General features: G+C 39.7%; 1 long non-coding RNA gene across 1 annotated transcript in view; it reads right to left on the bottom strand.

Annotated features, from left to right (window-relative positions):
- Positions 1-15,984, bottom strand: part of LOC140611789 (uncharacterized) — a 31,975-nt gene extending 15,991 nt beyond the window's left edge. The window contains exon 1 of the long non-coding RNA XR_012013012.1: positions 15,871-15,984. This is a non-coding gene — a long non-coding RNA (uncharacterized lncRNA). The remainder of the gene's footprint in view (positions 1-15,870) is intronic.
- Between the last annotated feature and the right edge of the window lie 322 nt (positions 15,985-16,306).

Here is a 16,306-nt window from a genome sequence, read left to right as displayed (position 1 = left end):
TGAATCACCTGAGAAACTAGTCTAGAATCCCTTTCCAATGGGAAATAGGCATTTAACCACAGCTTAGAGAGGTAAAAAGTAAGTGACTCTCATTGTGATGAGAATTTGACTTATATGCAACTCACTTCCCTTTTCTGTACCTCAGCATCCTCATTTGTAAATGAAGGCATATGACTGGATTAGCATATTCCAAGACAGCATTCTAACTGCAGCTTCTGCCTTGTGATACAAATGAGCTCAAAGGAGCATCACTCTTACTCTTAAAATGAAAAAGCAATAGTTTCAAATTCACAACTTTTTTTGGAGCCATCTGAGAGCTGAGGTTGCAGAGCAAAGTACTGGCCCAAAATATGAGAGACGGGCATCTGCAGGGATATAGGAAACTCAAACTTCCAAGACTAATACCAAATGATCTAACACATGTCATGATTAGAATCCTAGAAGGAGAGGAGAGAGAGAACAAGGCAGAAAAAAATATTTGAAACAAGAAGTCCAAGAATTTCCTCAAATAAGTGACCATATTAAGCTACAAATTCATAAAGTTCAAGTAAGATAAATATAAAAGAAAAAAGTTCACATGTATGAATATCATACTTAATCTGCAGAAAACCAAAGACAGAGAAAATCTTCAAAGCAGATAAAGAGACACAATAATAGAGACAAACGAGGATAAGAATTAGAGCAAAAATCTTATCAGAAATCATGGAAACTAGTATGCAGTGGAGTGACCTCTTTAAAGAGCTGAAAGAAAAAAAATATCCAGCAAAAGAATCTTTCAAACATGAAGGAAAAACAAAGATTTTCCTAGCAAAAATTGAAGAATTAATTTCCAGCAGGCCTACTGTATAAGAAATGTTAAAACTTCTTCAGGCAGAAGGAACATGATAGCAGGCTGAATCTTGGGTCTACACACAGAAATGAAGAGTGCAAACAGCGGAAGAAATGTTCTGGACTTGATAAATGTAATCTATAAAAAATCCTAAGGCTAAATCCATACTTAATAGGAAAAATTGAATGCTTTCTCCCTAAGTCTTTAACAAGGCCAGGGTGTTTTCTCTTATCACTCTTACTCAATACTGAACTCTGTAGTCCTAGCCAGTGTAATAAGACAATAGAAAGAAATAAAAGGAATACAGATTAAAATGGAAGAAATGGAAGAAACTAAATAGTCTATGTGCGATTTTCTACATAGAAAATTCCAAAGGGGGGAATCCCTGGGTGGCTCAGCAGTTTAAGCGCCTGCCTTCGGCCCAGGGCATGATCCCGGAGTCTCAGGATCGAGTCCCGCATCCGGCTCCCTGCATGGAGTCTCCCTGTGTCTCTGCCCCCCTCTCTCTCTCTCTGTCTCTCTTTCTGTGTGTGTGTATGTGTGTGTCTCATGAATAAGTAAAATCTTAAAAAAAAAAAAGAACATACCAAAGGAAATTAAAAAAAAAACCCTCCTAGAATTAACAGGAGGTTTTAATAGGTTTCAAGACGATAAGGTCAAGAAACAAAATAAGTTGTATTTCTATATACTAGGGATGAACAATTAGAATTTGAAATAAAAAATAGCATTTTTTGAATTATAAAAATCGTAGCCAAAAATTATATCCCTACGTATAAATCTAAGGAAAAAATTTAGGACCTATATGCTATATTTCATCAGCATGGCTTTTTAATCAGTACTAATCAAAGAAATCAAAGTAGACATAAATATATAAAGCAAGTGTGCTTTTCATGTATTTAAGGACTTAATACTGCTTTATACTACTATTACTTAATATTACTAAGCCAATTCTCCCCATTTTGGAATCATTTAAGTAACAAGATAACCATATTATTGAATTATAACCCAAAGAGAGAATAATTATCCATAAGCCTATACTGATAGGAATAAATGACTGAATAAATATTAAAAAGGGGATAAATAAGGGCACATGGGTGGCTTAGTGGCTGAGTGTCTGCCTTCAGCTCAGGACATGATCCCAGGGTCCTGCAGGGACCTGCTTCTCTCTCTGCCTATGTCTCTGCCTCTCTGTGTCTCACATGAATAAGGGGGAAATATAATTAATAAATAAGAGAAATAGTTGCCATTGTCATAGTAAGAGTTCTCTAGCTGAGTAAATATATAAAAATTTATATGTATATATATATGTAAATATATATATAAAATGTCATCCATTTTCATTTGTTTCCATTTACTTTATTATTTCTTCTTTGATATTCTGGTTGACCCTTTCATTATTTAGTAGCATGTTATATAGCCTCCATGTATTTGTGGTCTTCCCAGATTTTTTCTTATGGTTGACTTCTAGTTTCATACCATGTAGTTGAAATAGATGCATGGTATGACTTTGATATTTTTAATTTGTTGAGACTTGTTTTGTGGCCTAACGTGATCTATTCTGGAGAATATTCCATGTACACTTGAAATGAATGTGTATTTTGCTGTTTTAGGGTAGAATGTTCTGAATATATCTGTTAAATCCATTTGTATAAGTGTATCACTCAAAGTCACTGTCTCCTTACTAATTTTCTGTTCAGAAGATCTGCCCATTAATGTAAGTGGGATGTTAAAGTCCCCTACTATTATTGTATTATTATCAATTGGTTCCTTTATGTTTGCTATTAAGTGTTTGTGCATTTGGGTGCTTATATCTTGGGTGCATAAATAATTACAATTGTTATATCTTCTTGTTGGATTGTTTCCTTTATTATGATATAATGTCCTTTGTCTCTTGTTACAGTGTTTGTTCTAAAGTCTATTTTATCTGACATAAGTATTGCTACTCCAGCTTTCTTTTGACATCCATTTGCATGATAGGTTTTTTTTTTTATCTCCTCACTTTCAATCTGCAGGTGTCTTTAGGTCTAAAATGAGTCTCTTGTAGGCAGCATATAGATAGGACTTATTTTTTTTTAATCCATTCTGTCACCCTATGTCTTTTGTTTGGAACATTTAGTCTATTTACATCCAAAGTAATTATTGATAGATATGTATGTATTGCCACTTTATTACTTATTTTGTGGCTTTCTGAAGATTTTCTCTGATCCTTTCTTGTAAAAAAGACATATTTTTATAAACACAACATCAAATACCTTAGTACATAAGAATATATATAAATATATGTCCATAATCTTCATGGAAAAAAATTTTTACTTTAAATGCAAAATTTCAGTTTCAATTTAAAAGTTTCTTGGAAGACATTAAAGGACTTCTGGTTCTGCCAAAGATGGAGCAGCCTCATTGCTCCCACATCCTCCCCCTTACAACTAAATAACTGTAGGCACAAGACAACAAGACAGTAAGTCTCTGAAGAGTGGGAAGAAGAAGGTGGCTGTTTAGGACCTTCTAGACTTAAGGAATGACATGAGTCCACTGGCTTTCTTATTGCTTACATGTATATTGAAGAACCTGTAAACCTAAGCTCACAATAGGCTCAAACAAAAACTGCCCTAATGAAAGGTCCGGGACAAGGGTAGCCTCACAAAAGAATACCTTTTTGGCAACACCTTCCCTGTTCCAGCCAAACACCAGTGAAAACCACATTGTCTCATCTCACTCTGGTTTCAGCAGGGTGAGTGCTCAGAGATACTCCACCTGTTCCCAGGAAGGAGGTGATGCTCCAGTTTTCTCATCTGTGGGTATTGCCCCTAGTGGGCAATGTCAGTGACCCCAGCAGAAGGCAGATATCCTGTTCAGTGGAAGCAGGTGGTATTCTGACTCCTTTGCCATCAGAGTGCCAGCAGGGTGCTGAACCTCAATCCCAAACCAATAACAATCAGACTTAACAAGGCAGAATGAGAAGGAGGTAATTACCACCATGTTTCACTACTACCTCCTATCCCCCAGCGAAGACTCTACCCCAACCCAGCATCACATAGGTGGAAAGGCTGGTGAAAGGCTGGCTTGCTTATCCCTCCTCATGCCTCCCTTCCCATTTCTTCTCTGGTGCCATCACCCCTAAGCTTCCACCCCTCCCTGAAGCAACAGTGTGGTATGAGTCAGCCCTCTGCTTCCCCTTCCTGTACAGAAAGAGGCAATGTCAGTCAGTGCTCCATTTTTATTGGGCTGTTATTGTCAAGGCCCAGTATGAAGTTTAACATTACACATCCACCATGCCCTAGCAGTACATCTCAACTGGGTATTGCCTACTACTAAAGGAAGATTAAATAGGATCCAGAGTGTTATAATATCCAAATGTCTTAGATACAACTGAAAATCACTGGTCTTACCAAGAACCAGGAAAATCCCTACATGAATGAGAAAAGACAATCTACAGATACCAACACCAAAATGAATCAAATGTCAGTCATTTTTTTTAATATATTTTTTTAAGATTTTATTTTTTTAAAATTTTTTTAAAAATTTATTTATGATAGTCACAGAGAGAGAGAGAGAGAGAGAGAGAGAGAGAGGCAGAGACACAGGCAGAGGGAGAAGCAGGCTCCATGCACCGGGAGCCCGACGTGGGATTCGATCCCGGGTCTCCAGGATCGCACCCTGGGCCAAAGGCAGGCGCCAAACCGCTGCGCCACCCAGGGATCCCAAATGTCAGTTATTTGACAAAATTTTAAAGCAGCCATCATAAAAATGCTTCAATAAGCAATTATGAATTTTCTGGAAACTAATAAAAACAAGAAAACAGGAAAAAAAATAGGGAATAGTTTTCTTTTTAATGAAAAAGAATCAAATGGAAATTATAGAACTGAAGAATATAATAAGAGAAAGAAAAATCTGGGTTGTCTGAGTGGCTCAGTCGGTTGGGTGTCTCTCTTTGGCTCAGGTCATGATCCCAGGGTCCTGGAATTAAGCCCCAAGTTAGGTTCCTTGCTCAGCAGGGAGCCTACTTCTCCCTCCCCTCTGTCTCTGTCTCTCTGTCTCTCTGTCTCTGTCTCTTTCTCTGTCAAATAAATAAAGTCTTAAAAAAAGAAAAAAATATGCTGGCTAGGCACAGAAGCAGAGGGGAGATGATACAGGATAGAATCAATAAACTTGAAGAAAGATCAATAGAACTTTCCCAATCTGAACAACAGAGAGAAAAGAGACTGTAGCAATATTAATAGTCTCAGGGATATGTGACATCATAATAAATAAGCTCATATTTGTATCATCAGAGTCTCATAAGGAGGAGAGAGAGTATAGCACTGCAAAACTATTTGAAGAAATGATGGCTAAAAATTTCTCAGATATGGCAAAAGATACAAATTTACAAAGACTCAGAAAGCTGAGCAAACTCCAAGTAGAATAAATAGAAAGAATTCCATGCCAAGAACAGCATAATTGAACTTATGAAGACTAAAGACAAAGAAAAAATCCTGAAAGCAGCCAGAGAGAAATGACATACTCTTGTAGCAAACACATTTTGAATGACAGTTGATTTTGCATCTAAAACTATGGCAGTGGAAGAAAGTGGGTATTTTTTAAGAGCTTACAGGAAATAACTTGCCAACTAAAAATTCTGTAGACAGGGAAAATATCTTTCAATAATGAAGAAAAAATAAGGACACTAGAGAAGACACGTAAGTGGAGAGATATGCTATACTTCCGAATCTTAACAATTGGCCATGCCTGGAGAGCCTTGCTTCATGATCTTCAATGTGATAAATTAGTAATGCTGTGAGCCATCTACCCAAACCTGTGAATTACAGGATTCCAGATGATCACTAAAGATAAGGAATAAATAATGTGTCTTGCATTTATACTTTAAAATTTCTTAAAAATCTGTTTTTATCGCCCTAACGAAAATCTTTTCATTTGCCCCAGGCCAAGGCCCACCTTGTTAAGTGTGCACTCAGGAAGATGTAGTGGGAACAACAAGCCCCTTGTGGCTCCTCAGACATGGGTGCTTACTGTTGCTCTGCAATTCTTCCAGTAATTACTCTCTCATTCTCCACAAGGCTACTTCAGACCTTCCTGCCACCCAATTCTCCTGCTCCACATCTTTTACTTGTCTCTTCCAGGTGATCTGATCACCTCCTTAATGGAGACAACATTGTCACTCAAGAGTACCCTCAAATTTTGTCTCCTCCTTTACATTCCCTTAAGTGTCATTCATCTCTTCCTCCTTTCAAGTACACTTTCAGTCCCATTCCCTTTCTCCTGTATGTGTTCCCAGTCACACCTTCTCCTGCTGATGTGAGCCCTCCAAACTCCAATGACAATCTTGTCTTTTCTGTAAGTTCAACTTTCCACTGGCTTTCTCCCAATAGCACTTAAGCATAATTTTCATTCTCTCATTTAAAGTAAAGTCCTCCTCCCAACTTTTTTTATTATATATATTATATATATATATTATAATTATATATATTATATTTATATTATGATTATATATATATGAAATTAAAGTTCAATTTGCCAACATATAGCATAACACCCAGTGCTTATCCCATCAAGTGCCCTGCCCAGTGCCTGTCACTCAGTCACCCCATCCCCCCACCCACCTCCCCTTCCACTACCCCATGTTCATTTCCCAGAGTTAGGAGTCTCTCATGTTTTGTCACCCTCTCTAATTTTTCCCACTCATTTTCTCTCCTTTCCCCTATAATCCCTTTCACTATTTTTTATATTCCCCGTATGAGTGAAACCATATAATGATTTTTCTTCTCTGATTGACTTACTTCACTCAGCATAATACCCTCCAGTTCCATCCACATCGAAACAAATGGTGGGTATTTGTTGTTTCTAATGGCTGAGTAATATTCCATTATGTATATATATATATATATATCACATCTTGGGCAGCCTGAGTGGCTCAGCGGTTTAGCACTGCCTTCAGCCCAGGGCATGATCCTGGAGACCCGGGATGGAATCCCATTTTGGGCTCCCTGCATGGAGCCTGCTTCTCCCTCTGCCTGTGTCTCTGCCTCTCTCTCTGTGTCTCTCATGAATAAATAAATCTAAAAAAAAAAACAAAGAAAAATTATATACCACATCTTCTTTATTCATCTTTCAATGGACACTGAGGCTCCTTCTACAGTTTGGCTATTGTGGACATTGCTGCTATAAACATTAGGGTGCAGGCATCCTGGCTTTTCACTGCATCTGTATCTTTGGGGTAAATCCCCAGTAGTGCAATTGCTGAGTCGTAGGGTAGCTCTATTTTTAACTCTTTGAGGAACTTCCACACAGTTTTCCAGAGTGGCTGCACCAGTTCACATTCCCACCAACAGTGCAAGAGGGTTCCCCTTTCTCCACATCCTCTCCAACATTTGTTGTTTCCTGTCTTGTTAATTTTTGCCGTTCTCACTGGTGTGAGGTGGTATCTCATTGTGGTTTTGCGGACCATTTTCTCCTGTGCTTATTGGCCGTGTCTACGTCTTCTTTGGTGAAATTTCTGTTCCTGTCTTTTATCCATTTCATGATTAGATTGTTTGTTTCTTTGGTGTTGAGTTTAAGAAGTTCTTTATAGATCTTGGAAACTAGCCCTTTATCTGATACGTCATTTGCAAATATCTTCTCCCATTCTGTAGGTTGTCTTTCAGTTTTGTTGACTGTTTGTTTTGCTGTGCAGAGGCTTTTTATCTTGATTAAGTCTCTTTCTTTCTTTTTTTTTTTAGTATTTTTTTTAAATTTTTTTTTATTTATTTATGATAGTCACAGAGAGAGAGAGAGAGAGAGGGGCAGAGACACAGGCAGAGGGAGAAGCAGGCTCCATGCACCGGGAGCCCGACGTGGGATTCGATCCCGGGTCTCCAGGATCGCGCCCTGGGCCAAAGACAGGCGCTAAACCGCTGTGCCACCCAGGGATCCCTTGATTAAGTCTCAATAGTTCATTTTTGCTTATGTTTCCCTTGCCTTCATACATGTATCTTGCAAGAAGTTGCTGTGGCCAAGTTTAAAAAAGATGTTGCCTAGGTCCTCTAGGAATTTGATGGATTCTTGTCTCACATTTAGATCTTTCATCCATTTTGAGTTTATCTTTGTGTCTGGTGTAAGAGAATGGTCTAGTTTCATTCTTCTGCATGTGGCTGTCCAATTTTCATAGAATCGTTTATTGAAGAGACTGCCTTTTTTCCAGTGGATATTCTTTCTTCCTTTGCTGAATATTAGTTGACCATAGAGTTAAGGACCCATTTCTGGGTTCTCTGTTCTGTTCCATTGATCTATGTGTCTGTTTTTGTGCCAGAACCACACTATCTTGATGACCACAGCTTTGTAGTACAACCTGAAATCTGGCTTTGTGATGCCCCTGGCTCTGGTTTTCTTTTTCAATATTCCTCTGTCCTCCCAACTTTCTTGACATTAGTTCCCTCCAGCTACTCGCTACTCTCCTTATCTTACCTTCTATGTCACTTTTTAAAAAAGATTTTATTTATTTATGAGAGAGAGAGAGAGAGCCCAACAAGGGGAGCAAGAGAGGGAGAGGGAGAAGCAGACTCTCCTCTGAGCAGGACCCTGGAATCATAACCTGATCTGAAGACAGCCACTTAACTGACTGAGTCATCCCTTATGTGTCGCTCTTTAATGCAATACCACCTGATCCTGCCCACCATCTATGGGAATTACTCTAATAGATCACCAGTGTGACCTTGCTGGTGCTAAATCCAGTGCACATTTTGGTCTTCATTTAACCTGACCTCTCAAGAGCACCTGACCTCAACTTCTTTCTTGAAACTCTATTCTTTGGCTTTGAGCCACCATACCCACCTGGGTTTCCTTCTTCTATACCTGCTGCTTCTTCCTCCTTCTCTGGCTCCTCTTCCTCCCTTCCACATCAAGAAACATCAAGAATGTTTCCAGTCATTCACTGATGACCTCCAAACCTTATCACTATCTTAGAGCTATCCATGGAACATCACCTCTCATTGTCATAGCCACTTCAAATGATTAAATATCTCTAAAACTGAACTCATGCTTTCCACTGTTCTGTCTCTCTTCTAGTCTCTGTGAAATGGTGCCATTTTGCATCTAGTCAGCCAAGCTAGGAACTCAGGGATCACTCATAACTTGGTACTTTCTCATGCTCAATCCCACATTGTATCACATTCACCTCTCTCCCTCACACTGGTATTTCTACTTTTCAAGCCATCATCATCTTGCTTGGATTACCGCAACAGTCTCATTAGTTTGCCAGCCTCCTCTTTAAATACAGTCCTGTCCATTCCCATAGTACTATCAGACAACCTTTCTAAAATGAAAATCTGATCATCTCAGCTCCTTGCTTAGAGCCTTTGGCAGCTCTCTTATCTGTCCTTTCACTGCCCTGTATCTCAGGCTCCCTGAAGTGAATTCCATAGGCCAACAACAATGAGCCACTGTGCAGCAGAATAGCATTATTCTTTCTGCTTGGGACTTTCCCACCCTTGCTAAATTCTATCCATCACATCAGATATTCTTCCTCCAGGAAGCTGCCCCTGCTTCAAATAGACTTCCTAAGTACACCACAGCACTGTGTTTATTCTTCTTGTAGCAATAATTAGACTGTATCTTAACTCCCTGTTATCAATTCTGATCCCCCCTTTTGAGTTGGAGGCAAGAGCGTGCAGAAGGCAAAATTTTTGCCCCCAGTATCACGTTCATACATAAATTACATGACACAAATGATTTTGCAGATATTGAGATTAATAATCAGTTAAAATTAAGATAAAGAGATTACCCTGGATTACTTTGGCAAGCCCAAAGTAGTCATATGCTTCAAAGCAGAAGAGGAAGGCAGTGAGCTGGGGCAGAAGTCAGAAAGATTCCAAATGTGGCAAAGCTCGGACACCCCTTCACTGGCTCTGAGCTATAGGGGGTTATGTGCAAGATGTAGCTATGGTAAAGAATTCTATGAATCGGGGAAAAATTGTGAATATGAGATATATGTATATTTTTGAGATTGAGAGGAAATTTTCTGGCACACCCTCACATCAAACTGAACCCATGCTCTGTTGTAGCCTGGCAGTCCAATATAGTGCTCTTAGTAGCTAACATCTGTCCTATCACTTAAACCTGGCTCCACCAGGAGTGTGTTTGTGTGAGCTGCAGAACCCTTCTGCCTTAGTACATAAAAAGGAGCAGCTTCAGTCTGCAGCTTTTTATTGCCTATCATTTCCCTGTTTTTCACACACTCCTTCTTGTCATGGGTGTGTTCTGGCTCCCTATGAGGCCTTGAAGCATCTGCCCAATCAGAGTCCTATCATTTCCACCTGAGAATCCAGGTCTCTCTCTTCTCTCTGACCAACTCATCAATCTACTCAGTGCTGCCATCTCATGAACTCTCCCAGACCTAAATCCACAATCTTGTATTCCTTCCTTCATTTTTAATTCTTTCATTGGCCATCTTGTGTTAAGTCTCTGTTCCATGCCAGGCTCTGGGCTTGGCACAAGGGACATACAGACAAATACAGGGTTGACTCACTCCTCCACTATTAGTTTCCTGATCTGGGAAAGTGATAATTTTCTTTCATCCTGGGCTGATACCCGTGGAAGGCCTCCTTCCCAGGCCTGCAGAAGGACTTGAAAAAGTGCATGTTTACTTGCAGCACACTGCCCTGTGCTCGAATGGGCTTTAGCTCCAGTGGCCCTGCTGCACAGGACTTGGCTACATGTATGTCTTATATTCATATCCAGGACTGTATTCAAAAGATCTGTCCATGCTCCTGGCCCACCCAGGGCTCTTATCTGGGGGCATAATAGCATTTTTATGTTCATGGTACAGGAGAAAAATGTGGATAATATGAAACAACCATACTACAAACAAAATGCAGTTTTTCCTACTTACATATTTAAATATTAATCTTAGCATGCACATGTATAGCCCTCTATTCTGCCTGGACTTCTATATTTCTTCTGGCATGTTTACTGTACAGTTAATATAAAGGTTCAGTTAGTTACTTAAACATAAAAAACTACAGCTAAAATAGGTCCATTGTACTTGACAGCATGCAAACTTTGCATTCATTAACTCATTTGTTCTTCACAATTTGTGTACTATTATGACAATTTTGAATTAGTAGCAGCATGGTGTCTCAGAAAAATTAAAAGATCCTGTTGTTAGAAAGAACTACCACTTAGCCTTATGTCTGTGGGTAAAGGTATCAGACTTGCCTGAACTTCAGTTTCCTTATCGGTAAGATTTAAGGAAAAAATGCTATATCATGTATGTATGTTTGTGCTCAAATGAAAAAAATAGGTGTAAAATGCCCAGCAAATAGTAGATATTCAACAAATACTGGGTCTTTTCCTCTTTAATTTTAAAATTAACACAACTGAAGCTAGGGAAAAATTAAACAATGTGGCAATGTTTATGCCTCCTGCTTCTGGGTGGAGTGACCTTCACACCTGCTCACCCTGACCTGCGGCCTTTCAGGTCCCATACATCCATAATGGAAAGCAAGATCTTCTGTGGCAGGAGGCTAACATTCCTAGACTCACAGTTAGCAGCTTCAGCTCACTTAGTAACCAGCTATCACTTATGCAAACACTGCATGTCTTTTGTTTCATAGAAGCAAATGGTATATACATTTTCCTGCATGTGCTGTGGTTTAAAAAACAGAGCCATGTTCAATGATGGGCTGGAAGTGCACTGTCACAGAAATATTTTCATCCGGTAGCATTAGAGGATGGGAGCTAGCATTTCTAGAGCTCACTGTGTCTTATATTCTTCCTTTCATTGAAATTCTATAGGAACTACATTCCTCTGTCCTCCCCTAGCGTGGTGATCAGGGCCAACAGGCTAATGCTAATTCATTCCTACCAAATGATAGAAATTTTACCTGTGCTATCTTATTCAATTTTCATCACCCTAGAGGATGATTGCCACTATTTCCATGCAGACTTAAATTCCACTGAACCAGTGGCCAGTCCCTGGCATGAGTGGCCGGCCACCAGTATGGATCCATATGGAGCTGGGGACCGTTCATTCTGGCTGCTGTTGATGCAGACATCTACCCTCATTGTCTCTGGTCTGTAACTTGGACTTCAGAGGCTCGTACCCTTTTACCCTGAGGCCTGAGTTCTCTTTGTTTGCCAAATATACCTTCATTTGGTAAGTGATAGTTCATTCTAAAATATCATAAATGTGGGGACTCCTGGGTGGCTCAGTTGGCTAAGGGCCTGCTTTTGGCTCAGGTCATGATTCCAGGGTTGTGGGATTGAGCCTGATGTCAGGTTCCCTGCTCCCTCAAAGAGCCTGCTTTTCTCTCTCCCTCTGCTGGTCCCCCTGCTTGTGCTCTCTCTCTCTCTCTCTCTCAAATAAATGGATAAATGAATAAATAAGTATTTTTAAAATATCATTAATATGGTGGTTAATTTTATGTGTCAACTTGACTGGGCTAAGGAATTCCCAGATAACTAGTGAAACATTATTTATAGACGTATCTATGAAGGTGTCTCTGGAAGAGATTATTAGCATTTAAATGGGAAGACTAAGGAAAGAAGACTGGCCTCACCAATGCAAGTGGGTATCATTCAATCTATTGGGGACCCAAATAGAACAAAAAAGTGGAGGAAGGGAGGATTCACTCTCTTTGGTAGAGCTGAGACATCCACCTTCTCCTGCCCTTGGGGATCAGTGCTCCCTGCTCTCAGTTATTTGGAACCAGGCCAAGACTTACACCATCAGCCCTCTAATTCTTTGAACTTTAGACTCAAACTGAATTATACTACTGGCTCCCTCGGTTCTCCATCTTGCAGATGGCAGATCATGGGACTTCTCAGCCTTCATAACCACAGAAGCCAATTCCTATAATAAATCTCCTCTTATATACATCTCTATATACTCCATTGATTCTCCTTCTATGGAGAACACACACACAGTTAATATAGTAAAATATGAAAATTGCCAGTACTGGTGAAGGCAGTATAACAGAAAGAAAAAAAAGTTCCAAGCTCTGAAATGTTTACTGTGGGTCAGTTAACCATCCTTTCTGAGCCTCATATTTACCATCTGCAAAATGAGATAGCTATTCTCACCTCATACTGTTGTAAGGGTTAAATTAGGTACCTGAAATATAGTATGTGCTCAATGAACATCAGTTGCCTTCCCATATACACACGCCATCCCTGCATAATTAAGTATTGTAATGTTCCTGAGTCACTGCTGCTAGAATAATGGTTTCTGCTTGGACTACAACAAATAAGAAGCTCTCCCTGTCTACTTTACATAAAATCTCTCCTATTTGCCAGCACAAATGGCTCTGTACACACAAGGGATTATAAGACTGCTATTTCAAGTATTCCAGAAAAAGAGAAAGAACAAAAGGTCATTTGTTAACATATATATGAGGTACTATATTTTTATAATGTTTTAGATTAATAACAAATCAAAAAAGACTATATAAAAACCAAACCCTAGGGGCACCTGGGTGGCTCAATTGGCTAAGCAACTGCCTTTGGCTCAAGTCATGGTCACAGGGTCCTGGGATGGAGCCGACATCGGGCTCCCTGCTCATCGAGGAGTCTGGCTCTCCCTGTGCCCCTCCCCATTGCCTGTACTCTCTCTCTCTCTCTCTCTCTCAAATAGATAAAATCTTTAAAAAAAACCAAACCCTAGAATACTAGTCTTTTTAACAAATGGTACTAGAACTATAATCATATGCAAAAATGCAAAATAAAAAAACCCTCTACCTTATACCATACATACAATTAATTCAATATAGATCATATACCTAAGTGTTAGAACTAACCCATAACACTCTTGAAAATCTTTATGATCTTGGATTAAAAAGCTTGTACAACATGCAAAAGAAGTGAAAATCAAACTTTGCTCAAATTTAAAAATTTTACTGCTTAAAAGTCACTGTTAAAAAAATGGAAAGGTAAGCCACAGACTGGAAGGAAATATTTGAAAAATATACATCTGATCAGCACTATATCCAGACTATATAAAGCACCCTTATAGCTCAGTAGTAAGACAAACAACCCAATAAAAAAAATGGGCAAAAAATATGAACATACACTTCACCAAGAAGATTAGGCAGATGGCAAATGAACTCATGAAACAGTGCCCAACATTCTTAGTCCTTAAGGAAATGTAAATTAAAACCACAGCTCTCACATACTGCTGATGGGAGTATAAAACAGTATAGCCACTGGGAAAGAGCTTGGTAGTGTCTTATAAAGTTACACACTTGCCATGAGATTGGTGGTTCTACTCTTATATTTTATTTTTTAAGATTTTATTTATTTACGAGAGAGAGAGAGAGAGAAAGAGAGAGAGAGAAGGGGTATAAGCATGCAGAGGGCAAGAGATAAGCAGGTTCCTCACTGAGCAGGGAGCAGGACCACAGGGCTCAATCCCAGGACCCTGAGATTGTGACCTGAGCTGAAGGCAGACACTTAACAAAGTGAACCACCCAGGCACTCCTCTACTCTTATGTTTTTACTGAAAAAAAGTGAAGCACATGTTCACACAAAGATTTTTAAGCAAATGCTCCAATAGATGTATTCATAATTCATAATATTCAAGCTGTCAACCATCCAAATGTCCACTAACTGGTGCATAATCACACAGTGACATCATGGAACACTACATAGCCACAATAAGGGAATGGACTTCTCACACTCAGAACAACATGGTTGAATCTCAAAAGCATTTTACTAAGTGAAAGAAGCCCAACACCAAAGGCCACCTAAGCTGCCATTTCATTTATGTGAGACTCTAGAAGAAAAGGACACCTGAAGTAGCAGAAAACACACCCATGTTTACTGGGGTCATGGGAAGGGGATTTACTAGGTAGGGGCAGAGGGGAACATTTTCAGGGAATAGAAATGTTCTATATGATGATTGTATAATGATTGTAGGGATAATTATGCAATTGAACACATTTGTCAAAACTCATCAAATTACACTTAAAAGTGGTGAATTCTATTATATACAAATTATACCTCAATAAAGCTAGTTTTAGAAATCCATATTGTAATCTCTAGGTTGGCCAGAAAAAGAATCACAAAGGGAGCTAATGGAAGATACCTTAAACAACTGCATACACAGAGATTGAGGTTAATCTGCCCAAAAGGCTGTGAATTGGCTAACCTGACACCATGCAACAGGGGGGCCATGCAGGGAACCACAGAATAGGACCTTTGAAGAAGCAAAACCTGGACTGGATGAAATTGTTAAGGATTCTCACCAGTTTTTCCTCTCCAGAAGAGAGTGTTTTTTTTCCTAAAAATTAGAAAAGCAATAGATGGTTCATTGTGCAAACAAAGCAATGAACCAGAAGGATATGAATGACAATAGAATCTCCTCTCTGTCCCAGGACTCCCAGCCCTGGCCTCAGAAGTGCCCTCTGGTGCCCTCTGGGGGCAGGACCACGCCCCTCATATTGTCCTCCTGTTTCCCCTACAGGTAGTTCCTCAGTGGTTCTTTAATGAAAAAGGACTGAAAGCCACACTTAGATTTAGTTTGCAATTTAGGGGTTCAGATTTCATTAAACAGATTTCCTCATAAAATCTCAAATCTCACTTCTGCAGGGATCATATCTGGAGTGCATAAGCCCTGCCTGATCACTATACATGTAGAAATCAAGCAACTGTTCTGGGTGGGCAGTGGGTAAAATAAAGAGCAGGAATAAGCATGTAGATAACACCATTACAGTAATTTCTGTGTAACTAAGTTAAAGTTCAGTTTAGTTTAATAAATAGCTTTTACAGAAAACAATCACATCCATAGCAAATTGACATGTATACCCAGTTTGTAACACACAGTTTAAAATTCTGAAAATATATCCAATGATCAAGTATACTTATACAGGATCTGTTTGCGCCCTGCCATGACCTCAATGGGTTGTGGGTTGGCACATCCTTCATATCCAGGCACAGCAGGGCATGGCAGGGCAGGCTGAACAGTAACAGGACCATCTAAACTCTGAATTTACTCTCCCATCCAAATCTCATCAAAAAGTCTCTTCCTAGACACAAGAGTAGTCTCCCTTCTTAGAAGCACATGTGGCCTTTCTTACCTCTTAGGTCCAGCTGTCCTGGAACACAAGTAAACCAAGGTGTGGCCTTCTCCAACAGAGTGCCTTCTGCAGAGAACTGGGGAACATGCCTGGACTGGGCAGGGAGGGAGGCTTTGTGAAGTTTGGAGAGTGCCTCTGGGTATTTGCAGCACCAACACGTGATTTACTAAGCCCATTCTGGTTGGGCTGATTCACCAGGTGGGGCCACAACACCTGACAGATGAAAAAATGGAAGCACCGGCTTTCCTTCCTGAACTCCACCCTCTGCCTCCACAGGACTGAGTCCTGGAGGAAAAGCAGGGAGGAGATTATGTCTCCCCACCCTGCTGAGGCTACACTGACTGGCATGGAAGACAGTGCAGCTCAGCCCAATTCAGCACTTTAGCTCCTGAGGCCATGCTCTGTTTCTAGCACTGTGCCAGAATGGAAGACCAGC

This window comes from Canis lupus, chromosome 20 (genome assembly GCF_048164855.1).
Source record: "Canis lupus baileyi chromosome 20, mCanLup2.hap1, whole genome shotgun sequence".
Classification (NCBI taxonomy): Eukaryota; Metazoa; Chordata; class Mammalia; order Carnivora; family Canidae; genus Canis; species Canis lupus.
Note: the sequence above shows the minus strand (reverse complement) of the source record. Positions and strands in the feature narration are given on the sequence as shown.